Here is a 16,189-nt window from a genome sequence, read left to right as displayed (position 1 = left end):
CTGCTGACGTGGTCAGACAATGTTATTAGTTAAACAATTTTCTGAAATATACACATACTAATCAAGAAATGTACAAATATAAAATGTACATCAAATAATAAAATAAAATAAATAAATAAATTCACACAAAATAAATGCTTATATTACTGCATTCGCTACAGTGGGTACTTCATGTTCTAAAGTGTATTCTATTGAAAATGGGACTCCGCAAGGCAGTGTCTGTAGCCCTACTTTATTTAACATTATGATCAATGATATCTTTTCTGGGGTTAGTCCTGACATAGCAAAATCTTTGTATGCAGATGATGGGGCTCTGTGGAAGAGAGGGAGGAATCTATCCTTTGTTAAGCGAAAGATGCAGGAGGCAATTGTTGGGGTTGAACACTGGGCAAATGAATGGGGATTCAAGTTATCTGTGGCTAAATCCCAGGTCATCTATTTTTCTAAGAGATCAAAAACAAATGAACTTGGGCTTAAATTGTATGGTCAGACTCTGGAACAGGCGAAGGTAATCAAGTTTCTTGGTTTGTGGATGGACTCGAAATTGACCTGGAAGCATCACATTATGAAGATCATAGACAAATGCAAAAAAGGATTAAATGTCCTTAAATGCTTGGCGGGAAGTGACTGGGGGGCTGACCGTTCCTCTCTCCTGTGCATTTATGATGCTCTAATTAGATCGTGAAATGGTTAGACTCATTACTTTTATAAATTACTTGATGTAATTCAAGCACAAGCTCTGAGATTGTGTTGTGGTGCAGTTAGATCCTCCCCAGTGGCTTCTCTACAGGTTGAAACAGGAGAAATGCCTTTGCATTTAAGAAGACTTGCATTGTCTACTGTATATTGGTCCAACCTGAAGGGGCACATAGAGAGCCATCCAGCTGTGTCTGTTCTACATGATTGCAGTGCTCCTCTTCATGGTCCCTCAAGGAGTTTTGGGTGTCTGAGCAACTCAGAAGCAGGCGAAATGGGATTGCAGGCTCGTGCTTTCAGCAGTACTGTTCCTATATCAGTGGTACCACCTTGGATGTTCCCATTGCCTAGGGTTGATTTTTCCCTCCTTAATAAAAAATGGAGTGATGCAGGAAGTACAGCTGTTAATGGTAGAACAACATCTGGCACTTAATTATTATGGTACTCTGCAGGTGTATACTGATGGGTCAAAGGATCCTACTGTGGGTTCCACATCAGCAGCGTTTTTTGTGCCAGAATTTCATGTGGTTGTTGGTAGGCGACTGTCTGATAACCTATCTGTATTTTCCTCCGAGCTTGTCGCCATTCTTTTAGCATTGCAGTGGGCTGAGGATGTTTGCCCAATGAGGATGGTGATTTGTTCAGATTCTTTGTCTGCTTTACAAAGCATCCAGTCTGGCAAATCTAAATGTAGACAAGACCTAATTTTAGAAATATCTCAGGCATTATTTCGTTTACACATGCAGACTATTTTAGTTCAGTTTTTATGGGTTCCAGCACATGTAGGGGTGGACGGTAATGAGACTGCTGACAAAGCTGCTAAACAATGCCTGAAGCAAAATAGAAGTGATCTCGATATCCCTCTTAGCAAAGCTGAGGCAAGAGTGGTTGTAAAGCAACATGTTAGAACATTATGGCAGACTAATTGGGAACATGAACCGAAGGGGAGGCATTTGTTTGCAATACAACCGAGAGTTGGTTTTGGAGGGAGTGGAGGGTACGGTCGGAGGCAGGAAATTGTACTAACAAGGCTCCGAATAGGTCACAGTATGCTGAATGCCTCTTTGCAAATTATACAGAAACACTCCACAGGGCTTTGTCGCCACTGTCCGCAGAGGGAAACCGTGGACCATGTTCTTTTTTGTTGCAATAAATATGCTGTACAAAGGAAGATTTTGTTTTCTTCTCTTAAAGACAAGGGTCACAAAGAATTTTCTTTGACAGGATTGCTTTCTTATGGGGCAGGGATGGGTTCGGTTCATAAACTGTTTTTTCAATATTTGAAAGCTATTGGTATATTTTGCTTTATTTAGTTTTTTTTTTTTTCTCTCTTTTTTTTCTCCTCTCTCGTTTACTTTCTTTTAGTTTTATGTACTTATTTATGAATTTCCTTTCACCTACATTTTGTTTATTATTGGCCATGTCACTTCCCGAAATCACACTTCACACTCCTGCTCAGTAGGTGGCGGTAATGCACCTTCAGTTGGTCTGCCATCTGCCATAAACCTGAAAGAAGAAGAAGAAGAAGAGTTGGAGTATGGACCGCGAGACTGGCTGGACAAACAGGCTCGAGGTGCTTGCTACGGCAGCACATATACTAAAATTGGATCGATACAGAGAAGATTAGCATGGCCCCTGCGAAAAAAATGGGGCCCAATCTTCTCGGTTGGGCGCCCGCGGGCCGTGCGGGAACCTCCGGGAACGAACACTGACCCGGTGGCCTCGGGGCTCCCCCCTGGCTCGGCCGTGAACGGGGATCGCCCCGACGCGGTCTCAGACAGCGGGGTGGGGAGGAGTTGTTTCGTTTGGGGAGGAATTGTTTCATTTGGAGGCGGGGAGAGCTGTGAATCTCCACGAGCCAACCGGAACGAAAGGCGGGGAAAAAGAGGGGCGGGCTCTCGTGTACCGGGAGTTATGAAAACACAGGCCCATTAGATTAGAACTATAATAGATTAGAACTATAATCTATATTTACAAAAATAACCAGGCCAAAAAACAAGACTAATCCTGCTCTCATGTGATAACAGTTCTTTAAACAGACAGAAAAAACATTTATTTAAGTTTAAGTTCAAATAGTCTGGCAACATATCATAATAATACTATTATAACAATTATCAAACTCACATATAATAACCAAATCACAGCCCTGATGTTTAACACTCCCTGTAGTATTTTATTGCTAAATTCTTCAACATACTGTTATAATATTAATTACAAATAAAAAGAATTACAGTATTCATTAGAGAAAATTACAAAAAGAGATTTAATAGCATTTACATATTCCTTCAGGTAAATAAACGTGGAAAATATGGTAGTTATTAAAGAAACACACAACAAAACTGAAGAATTGTACACTAAATTTTACCTTTAAATAGCTGCTATATAAACGTGTAAAATATGAAAGACAAATACGACAAAACGGGGGAATTTTTCCGCGACAAAATCATAACACTGTAAGTTAGTTGGTTAAACTAGCTAAAATCTTCTATTAACTGGAGAAAATTACGCTTATATTTCGAATCAAAACCCCAGCTTTTACGACGCTATAAAACACGGAGATATATGTATCTAGCCAGCCAGTGACCTGTACATTAATACAATAATAACGTCTTTCCAACGAGACAAAATGTACATATATATAATATAAAATCCCGCAATCGAAAGTTATTTAAGAAACTGATGACTTAAGTGTTACAGTGCTGAGACTGAAAAGATCCGTCCGCTTCGAAGTGCTCTGAAACGCTCAGGTCTCAATAATGCCGCCTCAGAGCCCGGGCAAAATGTGGAAAACAGTCTGAAACACTTCGTCAGCAGAACACGCCCACTGGCCAATCGCGGGGGCTCAGCATATAGAAACCTATCAGCGCCGTCCGCCGTGAAACACTTCGTCAGCAGACGACGCGCCCACTCTGGCCAATCGCGGGGCTCTAGTCCGCATAACAACCTATCAGCGCCGTCCGCCGTGAAACACTTCGTGTGAAACACTTCTTCCAGCGACCAATCAGGAGGTGAAACACTTCGTCATGGTTCGCCCGAAGATTGTTCCACCGTAGGCGCAAAAAATGGGGCCCAATCTTCTCGGTTGGGCGCCCGCGGGCCGTGCGGGAACCTCCGGGAACGAACACTGACCCGGTGGCCTCGGGGCTCCCCCCTGGCTCGGCCGTGAACGGGGATCGCCCCGACGCGGTCTCAGACAGCGGGGTGGGGAGGAGTTGTTTCGTTTGGGGAGGAATTGTTTCATTTGGAGGCGGGGAGAGCTGTGAATCTCCACGAGCCAACCGGAACGAAAGGCGGGGAAAAAGAGGGGCGGGCTCTCGTGTACCGGGAGTTATGAAAACACAGGCCCATTAGATTAGAACTATAATAGATTAGAACTATAATCTATATTTACAAAAATAACCAGGCCAAAAAACAAGACTAATCCTGCTCTCATGTGATAACAGTTCTTTAAACAGACAGAAAAAACATTTATTTAAGTTTAAGTTCAAATAGTCTGGCAACATATCATAATAATACTATTATAACAATTATCAAACTCACATATAATAACCAAATCACAGCCCTGATGTTTAACACTCCCTGTAGTATTTTATTGCTAAATTCTTCAACATACTGTTATAATATTAATTACAAATAAAAAGAATTACAGTATTCATTAGAGAAAATTACAAAAAGAGATTTAATAGCATTTACATATTCCTTCAGGTAAATAAACGTGGAAAATATGGTAGTTATTAAAGAAACACACAACAAAACTGAAGAATTGTACACTAAATTTTACCTTTAAATAGCTGCTATATAAACGTGTAAAATATGAAAGACAAATACGACAAAACGGGGGAATTTTTCCGCGACAAAATCATAACACTGTAAGTTAGTTGGTTAAACTAGCTAAAATCTTCTATTAACTGGAGAAAATTACGCTTATATTTCGAATCAAAACCCCAGCTTTTACGACGCTATAAAACACGGAGATATATGTATCTAGCCAGCCAGTGACCTGTACATTAATACAATAATAACGTCTTTCCAACGAGACAAAATGTACATATATATAATATAAAATCCCGCAATCGAAAGTTATTTAAGAAACTGATGACTTAAGTGTTACAGTGCTGAGACTGAAAAGATCCGTCCGCTTCGAAGTGCTCTGAAACGCTCAGGTCTCAATAATGCCGCCTCAGAGCCCGGGCAAAATGTGGAAAACAGTCTGAAACACTTCGTCAGCAGAACACGCCCACTGGCCAATCGCGGGGGCTCAGCATATAGAAACCTATCAGCGCCGTCCGCCGTGAAACACTTCGTCAGCAGACGACGCGCCCACTCTGGCCAATCGCGGGGCTCTAGTCCGCATAACAACCAATCAGCGCCGTCCGCCGTGAAACACTTCGTGTGAAACACTTCTTCCAGCGACCAATCAGGAGGTGAAACACTTCGTCATGGTTCGCCCGAAGATTGTTCCACCGTAGGCGCAAAAAATGGGGCCCAATCTTCTCGGTTGGGCGCCCGCGGGCCATGCGGGAACCTCCGGGAACGAACACTGACCCGGTGGCCTCGGGGCTCCCCCCTGGCTCGGCCGTGAACGGGGATCGCCCCGACGCGGTCTCAGACAGCGGGGTGGGGAGGAGTTGTTTCGTTTGGGGAGGAATTGTTTCATTTGGAGGCGGGGAGAGCTGTGAATCTCCACGAGCCAACCGGAACGAAAGGCGGGGAAAAAGAGGGGCGGGCTCTCGTGTACCGGGAGTTATGAAAACACAGGCCCATTAGATTAGAACTATAATAGATTAGAACTATAATCTATATTTACAAAAATAACCAGGCCAAAAAACAAGACTAATCCTGCTCTCATGTGATAACAGTTCTTTAAACAGACAGAAAAAACATTTATTTAAGTTTAAGTTCAAATAGTCTGGCAACATATCATAATAATACTATTATAACAATTATCAAACTCACATATAATAACCAAATCACAGCCCTGATGTTTAACACTCCCTGTAGTATTTTATTGCTAAATTCTTCAACATACTGTTATAATATTAATTACAAATAAAAAGAATTACAGTATTCATTAGAGAAAATTACAAAAAGAGATTTAATAGCATTTACATATTCCTTCAGGTAAATAAACGTGGAAAATATGGTAGTTATTAAAGAAACACACAACAAAACTGAAGAATTGTACACTAAATTTTACCTTTAAATAGCTGCTATATAAACGTGTAAAATATGAAAGACAAATACGACAAAACGGGGGAATTTTTCCGCGACAAAATCATAACACTGTAAGTTAGTTGGTTAAACTAGCTAAAATCTTCTATTAACTGGAGAAAATTACGCTTATATTTCGAATCAAAACCCCAGCTTTTACGACGCTATAAAACACGGAGATATATGTATCTAGCCAGCCAGTGACCTGTACATTAATACAATAATAATGTCTTTCCAACGAGACAAAATGTACATATATATAATATAAAATCCCGCAATCGAAAGTTATTTAAGAAACTGATGACTTAAGTGTTACAGTGCTGAGACTGAAAAGATCCGTCCGCTTCGAAGTGCTCTGAAACGCTCAGGTCTCAATAATGCCGCCTCAGAGCCCGGGCAAAATGTGGAAAACAGTCTGAAACACTTCGTCAGCAGAACACGCCCACTGGCCAATCGCGGGGGCTCAGCATATAGAAACCTATCAGCGCCGTCCGCCGTGAAACACTTCGTCAGCAGACGACGCGCCCACTCTGGCCAATCGCGGGGCTCTAGTCCGCATAACAACCTATCAGCGCCGTCCGCCGTGAAACACTTCGTGTGAAACACTTCTTCCAGCGACCAATCAGGAGGTGAAACACTTCGTCATGGTTCGCCCGAAGATTGTTCCACCGTAGGCGCAAAAAATGGGGCCCAATCTTCTCGGTTGGGCGCCCGCGGGCCGTGCGGGAACCTCCGGGAACGAACACTGACCCGGTGGCCTCGGGGCTCCCCCCTGGCTCGGCCGTGAACGGGGATCGCCCCGACGCGGTCTCAGACAGCGGGGTGGGGAGGAGTTGTTTCGTTTGGGGAGGAATTGTTTCATTTGGAGGCGGGGAGAGCTGTGAATCTCCACGAGCCAACCGGAACGAAAGGCGGGGAAAAAGAGGGGCGGGCTCTCGTGTACCGGGAGTTATGAAAACACAGGCCCATTAGATTAGAACTATAATAGATTAGAACTATAATCTATATTTACAAAAATAACCAGGCCAAAAAACAAGACTAATCCTGCTCTCATGTGATAACAGTTCTTTAAACAGACAGAAAAAACATTTATTTAAGTTTAAGTTCAAATAGTCTGGCAACATATCATAATAATACTATTATAACAATTATCAAACTCACATATAATAACCAAATCACAGCCCTGATGTTTAACACTCCCTGTAGTATTTTATTGCTAAATTCTTCAACATACTGTTATAATATTAATTACAAATAAAAAGAATTACAGTATTCATTAGAGAAAATTACAAAAAGAGATTTAATAGCATTTACATATTCCTTCAGGTAAATAAACGTGGAAAATATGGTAGTTATTAAAGAAACACACAACAAAACTGAAGAATTGTACACTAAATTTTACCTTTAAATAGCTGCTATATAAACGTGTAAAATATGAAAGACAAATACGACAAAACGGGGGAATTTTTCCGCGACAAAATCATAACACTGTAAGTTAGTTGGTTAAACTAGCTAAAATCTTCTATTAACTGGAGAAAATTACGCTTATATTTCGAATCAAAACCCCAGCTTTTACGACGCTATAAAACACGGAGATATATGTATCTAGCCAGCCAGTGACCTGTACATTAATACAATAATAACGTCTTTCCAACGAGACAAAATGTACATATATATAATATAAAATCCCGCAATCGAAAGTTATTTAAGAAACTGATGACTTAAGTGTTACAGTGCTGAGACTGAAAAGATCCGTCCGCTTCGAAGTGCTCTGAAACGCTCAGGTCTCAATAATGCCGCCTCAGAGCCCGGGCAAAATGTGGAAAACAGTCTGAAACACTTCGTCAGCAGAACACGCCCACTGGCCAATCGCGGGGGCTCAGCATATAGAAACCTATCAGCGCCGTCCGCCGTGAAACACTTCGTCAGCAGACGACGCGCCCACTCTGGCCAATCGCGGGGCTCTAGTCCGCATAACAACCTATCAGCGCCGTCCGCCGTGAAACACTTCGTGTGAAACACTTCTTCCAGCGACCAATCAGGAGGTGAAACACTTCGTCATGGTTCGCCCGAAGATTGTTCCACCGTAGGCGCAAAAAATGGGGCCCAATCTTCTCGGTTGGGCGCCCGCGGGCCGTGCGGGAACCTCCGGGAACGAACACTGACCCGGTGGCCTCGGGGCTCCCCCCTGGCTCGGCCGTGAACGGGGATCGCCCCGACGCGGTCTCAGACAGCGGGGTGGGGAGGAGTTGTTTCGTTTGGGGAGGAATTGTTTCATTTGGAGGCGGGGAGAGCTGTGAATCTCCACGAGCCAACCGGAACGAAAGGCGGGGAAAAAGAGGGGCGGGCTCTCGTGTACCGGGAGTTATGAAAACACAGGCCCATTAGATTAGAACTATAATAGATTAGAACTATAATCTATATTTACAAAAATAACCAGGCCAAAAAACAAGACTAATCCTGCTCTCATGTGATAACAGTTCTTTAAACAGACAGAAAAAACATTTATTTAAGTTTAAGTTCAAATAGTCTGGCAACATATCATAATAATACTATTATAACAATTATCAAACTCACATATAATAACCAAATCACAGCCCTGATGTTTAACACTCCCTGTAGTATTTTATTGCTAAATTCTTCAACATACTGTTATAATATTAATTACAAATAAAAAGAATTACAGTATTCATTAGAGAAAATTACAAAAAGAGATTTAATAGCATTTACATATTCCTTCAGGTAAATAAACGTGGAAAATATGGTAGTTATTAAAGAAACACACAACAAAACTGAAGAATTGTACACTAAATTTTACCTTTAAATAGCTGCTATATAAACGTGTAAAATATGAAAGACAAATACGACAAAACGGGGGAATTTTTCCGCGACAAAATCATAACACTGTAAGTTAGTTGGTTAAACTAGCTAAAATCTTCTATTAACTGGAGAAAATTACGCTTATATTTCGAATCAAAACCCCAGCTTTTACGACGCTATAAAACACGGAGATATATGTATCTAGCCAGCCAGTGACCTGTACATTAATACAATAATAACGTCTTTCCAACGAGACAAAATGTACATATATATAATATAAAATCCCGCAATCGAAAGTTATTTAAGAAACTGATGACTTAAGTGTTACAGTGCTGAGACTGAAAAGATCCGTCCGCTTCGAAGTGCTCTGAAACGCTCAGGTCTCAATAATGCCGCCTCAGAGCCCGGGCAAAATGTGGAAAACAGTCTGAAACACTTCGTCAGCAGAACACGCCCACTGGCCAATCGCGGGGGCTCAGCATATAGAAACCTATCAGCGCCGTCCGCCGTGAAACACTTCGTCAGCAGACGACGCGCCCACTCTGGCCAATCGCGGGGCTCTAGTCCGCATAACAACCAATCAGCGCCGTCCGCCGTGAAACACTTCGTGTGAAACACTTCTTCCAGCGACCAATCAGGAGGTGAAACACTTCGTCATGGTTCGCCCGAAGATTGTTCCACCGTAGGCGCAAAAAATGGGGCCCAATCTTCTCGGTTGGGCGCCCGCGGGCCATGCGGGAACCTCCGGGAACGAACACTGACCCGGTGGCCTCGGGGCTCCCCCCTGGCTCGGCCGTGAACGGGGATCGCCCCGACGCGGTCTCAGACAGCGGGGTGGGGAGGAGTTGTTTCGTTTGGGGAGGAATTGTTTCATTTGGAGGCGGGGAGAGCTGTGAATCTCCACGAGCCAACCGGAACGAAAGGCGGGGAAAAAGAGGGGCGGGCTCTCGTGTACCGGGAGTTATGAAAACACAGGCCCATTAGATTAGAACTATAATAGATTAGAACTATAATCTATATTTACAAAAATAACCAGGCCAAAAAACAAGACTAATCCTGCTCTCATGTGATAACAGTTCTTTAAACAGACAGAAAAAACATTTATTTAAGTTTAAGTTCAAATAGTCTGGCAACATATCATAATAATACTATTATAACAATTATCAAACTCACATATAATAACCAAATCACAGCCCTGATGTTTAACACTCCCTGTAGTATTTTATTGCTAAATTCTTCAACATACTGTTATAATATTAATTACAAATAAAAAGAATTACAGTATTCATTAGAGAAAATTACAAAAAGAGATTTAATAGCATTTACATATTCCTTCAGGTAAATAAACGTGGAAAATATGGTAGTTATTAAAGAAACACACAACAAAACTGAAGAATTGTACACTAAATTTTACCTTTAAATAGCTGCTATATAAACGTGTAAAATATGAAAGACAAATACGACAAAACGGGGGAATTTTTCCGCGACAAAATCATAACACTGTAAGTTAGTTGGTTAAACTAGCTAAAATCTTCTATTAACTGGAGAAAATTACGCTTATATTTCGAATCAAAACCCCAGCTTTTACGACGCTATAAAACACGGAGATATATGTATCTAGCCAGCCAGTGACCTGTACATTAATACAATAATAACGTCTTTCCAACGAGACAAAATGTACATATATATAATATAAAATCCCGCAATCGAAAGTTATTTAAGAAACTGATGACTTAAGTGTTACAGTGCTGAGACTGAAAAGATCCGTCCGCTTCGAAGTGCTCTGAAACGCTCAGGTCTCAATAATGCCGCCTCAGAGCCCGGGCAAAATGTGGAAAACAGTCTGAAACACTTCGTCAGCAGAACACGCCCACTGGCCAATCGCGGGGGCTCAGCATATAGAAACCTATCAGCGCCGTCCGCCGTGAAACACTTCGTCAGCAGACGACGCGCCCACTCTGGCCAATCGCGGGGCTCTAGTCCGCATAACAACCTATCAGCGCCGTCCGCCGTGAAACACTTCGTGTGAAACACTTCTTCCAGCGACCAATCAGGAGGTGAAACACTTCGTCATGGTTCGCCCGAAGATTGTTCCACCGTAGGCGCAAGGATGACACGCAAATCCGTGAGGCGCTCCTTGTTTTTTCTCTCGTTTCCTTTCTTTTAGTTTTATGTACTTATTTATGAATTTCCTTTCACCTACATTTTGTTTATTATTGGCCATGTCACTTCCCGAAATCACACTTCACACTCCTGCTCAGTAGGTGGCGGTAATGCACCTTCAGTTGGTCTGCCATCCGCCATAAACCTGAAAGAAGAAGAAGAAGAAACAGGCTCGAGTGGGACACTTGCAGCACACCTGGGAGGTCGTCGGGAGCGCGTTGGACTGGTGACCGAGGGTCGAGCCATACACTGTGGGCAAGCGGCTGCTGGTTCTGAGTAAAGTTTTGACTATTGTATTTTACTTGTGTATGTGGCTGTAGAGTGATAGTTGGCTTGCTGTTTAATTCAGTTTAAGTTTAATTTAGTAAACTGCATAAGTTAAGCTTTTGTTGTATTGTTCACCCCTGCATTATATATTAGAGGCTGGTTAGTTTAAAGCAACTTGTTACTGTTCAGCCTTTCCTGTGCCCTCTTAGATACGTGAGTGGACCCTGTGGATCGAAAAGAGCTGCATTTGCCTGCCCTGGAAGCTGTTCATCTAAGAGTTTGGGACATTTTGTTTATCTTGTGTTTTGTTTGTTAATTTTGGTCTTTTTGTTTATTGGTTATCCATTCTGGTCTTTTCAGCTGGTTTATTTTCTAGATATAATAATTTAATAAAAGGTTTTGTTTCTTATTTTTGTTGTCTCCTTCTGTAATTCTACTGCTATAGGCTATATTCCCTCCCAAACTGAATCATATTTTAATAATTAAGCTAGGTTAGTTCTAGGGGTTACTTAGAGTGTGCAATATTGGTGTCCATTGTTAAATTTAAGGATTGGGTTGTGAGTGGGATAATTAAGTCCCCTTGTGGATAAACTTACTGGGTAAAATTTGTGATCCCTCATTAACAAGAGGTTCTTCCTGATTTTCACCGCTCAATCTGGGTTCTTGTAGGTTTAGGACCTTAACACACGCACCCTTGTATTTTGTCCCTGGGACATATGACTAAGATTAATCAGAATGAATAATAGTGAAATGATTCAATTTCTTGTTTTTGTCTTTATTTAATTAAACACTTTTAAAAAGAGAAGTTATTCAGGAGTAACAAAAAGGTAATATTACACACTTCTCACACAATATCTACTCTTTATATTCTCTTTTCACAGATCCAAAAGAACTGGCTATTACAGGCATAATCAGCCCAGTTCTTCACAGGATCAGACCCATAGCCGTATAAACCACAGTCCTCATCTCCGTAATTGTTGGGTTCTCCAGTTCTCCAGAACCTATCAGAGAGAAGGAGAGTATCAGAGTGTTTATCAGAGCAGTGAGGAGTGAGAGTCAGTAACTGCATCATGATCAGAGTTCAGTTCAGGAGTCTCTTACCCAGTGATCAGTTCTGATCCGTCCACCCATTTCCAGACCCCCTCTGTTTCACAGTCACTCAGACCCATCCAAACCGTATTAAGTCTTCTTAATGTGTTAATGAAGCCCTGTTGAAGTACAATAACTGCTTACTCATTTCCAACAAGACATTTTTTTTCTCAACATATTACACAATTTATATCAGTAAAGATTTTTAACTTCTCTTCTCAACCTTTCTTTCATCGAGGTCTGATGCGTGATTTAGGTTTTCTCAGTGTATATAACAGGGGTGATAGTGAAAAAAAAATCCTGAGCCTGAACTTTTTTTTCCTGTTCCAACAGGGTGAGGAAGGGGGGGGGAGGGGGGGGCCGGGTTGTTGGGGAGGGACCACAGTTTTTTTTAAGTTCATCTGTGTAGGAAAAGGTTTTAAAAACGGATAATACAGCTCTCTACAGTTCACCTTTCAGCCAAAGCAGCTAACAGCAGCAGTTGTCACGGAGGCACTGCTCGGATTACATTATAAACAGGTCAGTTAGCGCGCTGCTAACCTCATGATGTTTATAACTACGGAGTTTAGTGGACACACCACGGCTGCAAGGTTAGACTGTTGAAGGCTACTGAAGACTATTAAAGGCTATTGGAGGTTATTGAAAGGGTTATTGGGGGCAGAAATCAGTAAAGGCTGGTTAGATAAGTGATTCACCTCCTCGTCCTTTACTGCGGTGAAACGGCGACTAGCGCTGTCACAGTGATGTTTATTTAACGTCATTAACACTGATTTTGTCAGGTATTGTCTTATAAATATTTACACAGAACTTATATCTCTCCTAAAAAGCGTTTATTTTGGTCAGTAACATTCATGTTTATTTACTAGCAGCGTAAATTACCAGTGTTTGCTTTGGTGTGGATGTAATTAGGGGAATCTGTACCAGCCAGGTTTGCCAGGCACCTGTGTGGCATTAATGTGGCATTTGGCCCCGCCCAAGATCGGTATCGGCGATCGGCCCATCGTGGTGAAAGACGACCGGCGATCGGAATCGGCCCCAAAAACACTGATCGGTTCAGGAGGTGTAAAAAAGGAGGTGAATTTTGGCAGTGCATCTGCGATTCTTTTGCTCTCTGCCCGTTTCTTTTGTTTAGCACAACCACTTTCATAACTCCGCTTCATTTTCACTGTGACAGCTGTCACTCTAGGTGAAAATCATGATCAGGTGAAAATCTATGTGAAATGAAGATCAGGTGGAAAACACAATTTTAGTTCAGTGATCAGGGTTAAGAAACTGCTTTAAACTACAAACATAAAGTACTGTACTAAATTCTGACTATCCACTACATCTGACTTCTAGCTAATTAGCTATATTCATTTTCTCCTGTAATCCTAAACTAATAACGACAGTGAAATATGTGAAATAGTGATTAGCTGATCAGGTACAGGGCAAGTTGAACATTACATATATAGTTTATTTATTTTCTAAAACCTTGACTCCCTATCTAGCTAATTCCAAACTCAAGCTAACTCACTAACACAGCTGCAGTTTATTAATCACAGTGGGTTTAATCTGTGTGCTGATACAAGAAGTGTATTTTTAACCAGCTATCAGAAACATATCATCACAGTTTACGTGTTTAGCCTACCGTTATCTTTTTTTGAGAAAAATCTCCGTATATCCAGATCTGTTTTTAAATCAGCTGAAGCTGCTGCGCCCGATCCCGCTGCTAAATCTCACAGCAAGGGAGGGGCTTCCCCCGCTCCTCCGCGCGCCGCAAAAACAGCAAGCTGATTGGCTGTTTCTACTGAGAGGCGGGACTTAATACCTGAACCGGCTCTATTTATTTATTTATTTATTTATTTATTTTATTTATATATATATATATTTTTTTTATAGAGCCACGCTACGCTGCGTTTATAAGATCTGTTTTCAGAACGCTCTCTGAAATATACAGTAACTTTAGTCAGGCTTTAATTTTCTGTGAATATAAATCAGACATTATTCAGACACTAATAATTCCATTTCAACGTTTTCTGACAACAGAAATCAGTACCATGTAATATGAAGTAATAAGTTCACTTTGTAATATGACCTGTAAATGGATTTATCTAACAAATAAAGAGATGCACAGAAAATGTTGCATTTAGTTTTTTTTTTTTTTTGCAGTTTACTGTAATTCCACAAATGTTGTAAGTCACTATACATACAGTGATGTACTACTTTACAGTGGAATCAGTTTACAGCTAATAACCATCTAAAGCTAAAAGAAAGAGTTCATCAAAGCAAATACACTTAAAACAACTTTAAACAATCTAACACCCCAAACTGTAACACTACAAAGTTATCTACTGGTGGAAGAGAAACGCAAATCAAAAAAGAAGTCCCAGTCTTTCTTAAAAAGGCACCAGATAGAAAATAGTGGGTAAAAGAATATTCTGGAACTATTTAATTTAGTTGACATTTAAAATCTACTTTAAGGCAGAGCAAAAAAAAAAAAAATAATCAAAGAGAGAAAGAAAAACAGTGGCAATTATCACTAACTGTACCTGTGAATCCTAAAATACAGATAAACATATTAGCCCCATTATCTTGTCTAGTTTCTTACCAACTATGACCTAGACTTCACTCAGATGATACAGTATCAGGCAAACGTTTGGACACACCTACTAATTGTTTTTGAAGAAGGGAGTTTATATGAATGGTGATTGGGTAATTGGACTTACATATTGTTTAGACAATGGGTTTAAAAAGTTCAGTAGCTCTGCATTTAGAGCACTATTGTCATTCTCTACAGGGACTAGACAAGCTTAATGTGTGCATTTGCACATCTGTGTCTAAAATATCTAAATGCATTCATTAGAAGGGATGGGTTGGTTTTCCAGACTGGCATAAAGCCTAGTCTTGTACTACACAGATTTTTTTACGGAGATTTTCCACTAAAAGTAAAAACTGTCTATGACTAGAATTAATAATAGCGAAACAAATCTTTATATAGCACACCTGTAAAAAGAGTGTAAAATGTAATGTAAATGTAAAATGTAAAATGTAAAAATATATAATTACACACTTCTCCCACAATATCTACTCTTTATATTCTCTTTTCACAGATCCAAACAAACTTATCATTACAAGGATAATCATTCCAGTTATTCACAGGATCAGAACTAATGTCATTTGTTACACAGTCCTCATCTCCCTTATTGTTGGGTTCTCCAGGTCTCCAGAACCTATCAGAGAGAAGGAGAGTATCAGAGTGTTTATCAGAGCAGTGAGGAGTGAGAGTCAGTAACTGCATCATGATCAGAGTTCAGTTCAGGAGTCTCTTACCCAGTGATCAGTTCTGATCCGTCCACCCATTTCCAGACCCCCTCTCTTTCACCGTCACTCAGACCAATCCAAACCTCCTGACGTTTTCTCAATGTGTTAATGAAGTCCTGTTGAAGCACAATAACTGCTTACACATTTCCAACAACCCACCTCTCACAAACACACACACACACTTACAACACACGTGATCATTTGATCATTTTAAATTATTCCAGAACCAGAACTCTTCCACCTGCAGGAAGCCTGTGAGATCAACAGCACTGAACTGTGCTCTTCTAACATATTCTTACAACTCTGTTCTTCTGACTGGACTCTTCGACTCAATACACTCAGTATATTATGACCAGCTCCTTGTTTTTACACTCGCTGTCCACCCACTGATTATAAAGGAACAATGTAATTCTATAACAGACTGTAGTCCTTCTGTTTCTCTTCATACTTTATTATCCTACCTTGACCTTGTTCTTAAATTATCAGGAACCCACAAGATAGACCACCACAGAGCAGCTATTGTTGGTTGGTGGGTCATTTATTCTCAGCACTGCAGTGACTGTACAGGTATGGTGGTGGTGTATGAGGTGTGTGGTGTGTTGAGTTGATATGAGTAGATCAGAGGCAGCAGTGCTGCTGGAGT

General features: G+C 41.0%; 1 protein-coding gene and 1 pseudogene across 1 annotated transcript in view; one reads left to right on the top strand and one right to left on the bottom strand.

The window, feature by feature from the left end:
- Positions 1-16,189, bottom strand: part of LOC125787602 (CD209 antigen-like) — a 42,945-nt gene that overhangs the window by 18,209 nt on the left and 8,547 nt on the right. The window lies entirely within an intron of this gene.
- LOC125787896 (U6 spliceosomal RNA) lies at positions 2,270-2,339 on the top strand (annotated as a pseudogene).

The sequence above is a fragment of the Astyanax mexicanus genome, chromosome 25 (genome assembly GCF_023375975.1).
Source record: "Astyanax mexicanus isolate ESR-SI-001 chromosome 25, AstMex3_surface, whole genome shotgun sequence".
Lineage (NCBI taxonomy): Eukaryota > Metazoa > Chordata > Actinopteri > Characiformes > Acestrorhamphidae > Astyanax > Astyanax mexicanus.
The sequence above is the reverse complement of the archived record's forward strand: the minus strand, read 5'-3'. Positions and strand labels throughout refer to the sequence as shown.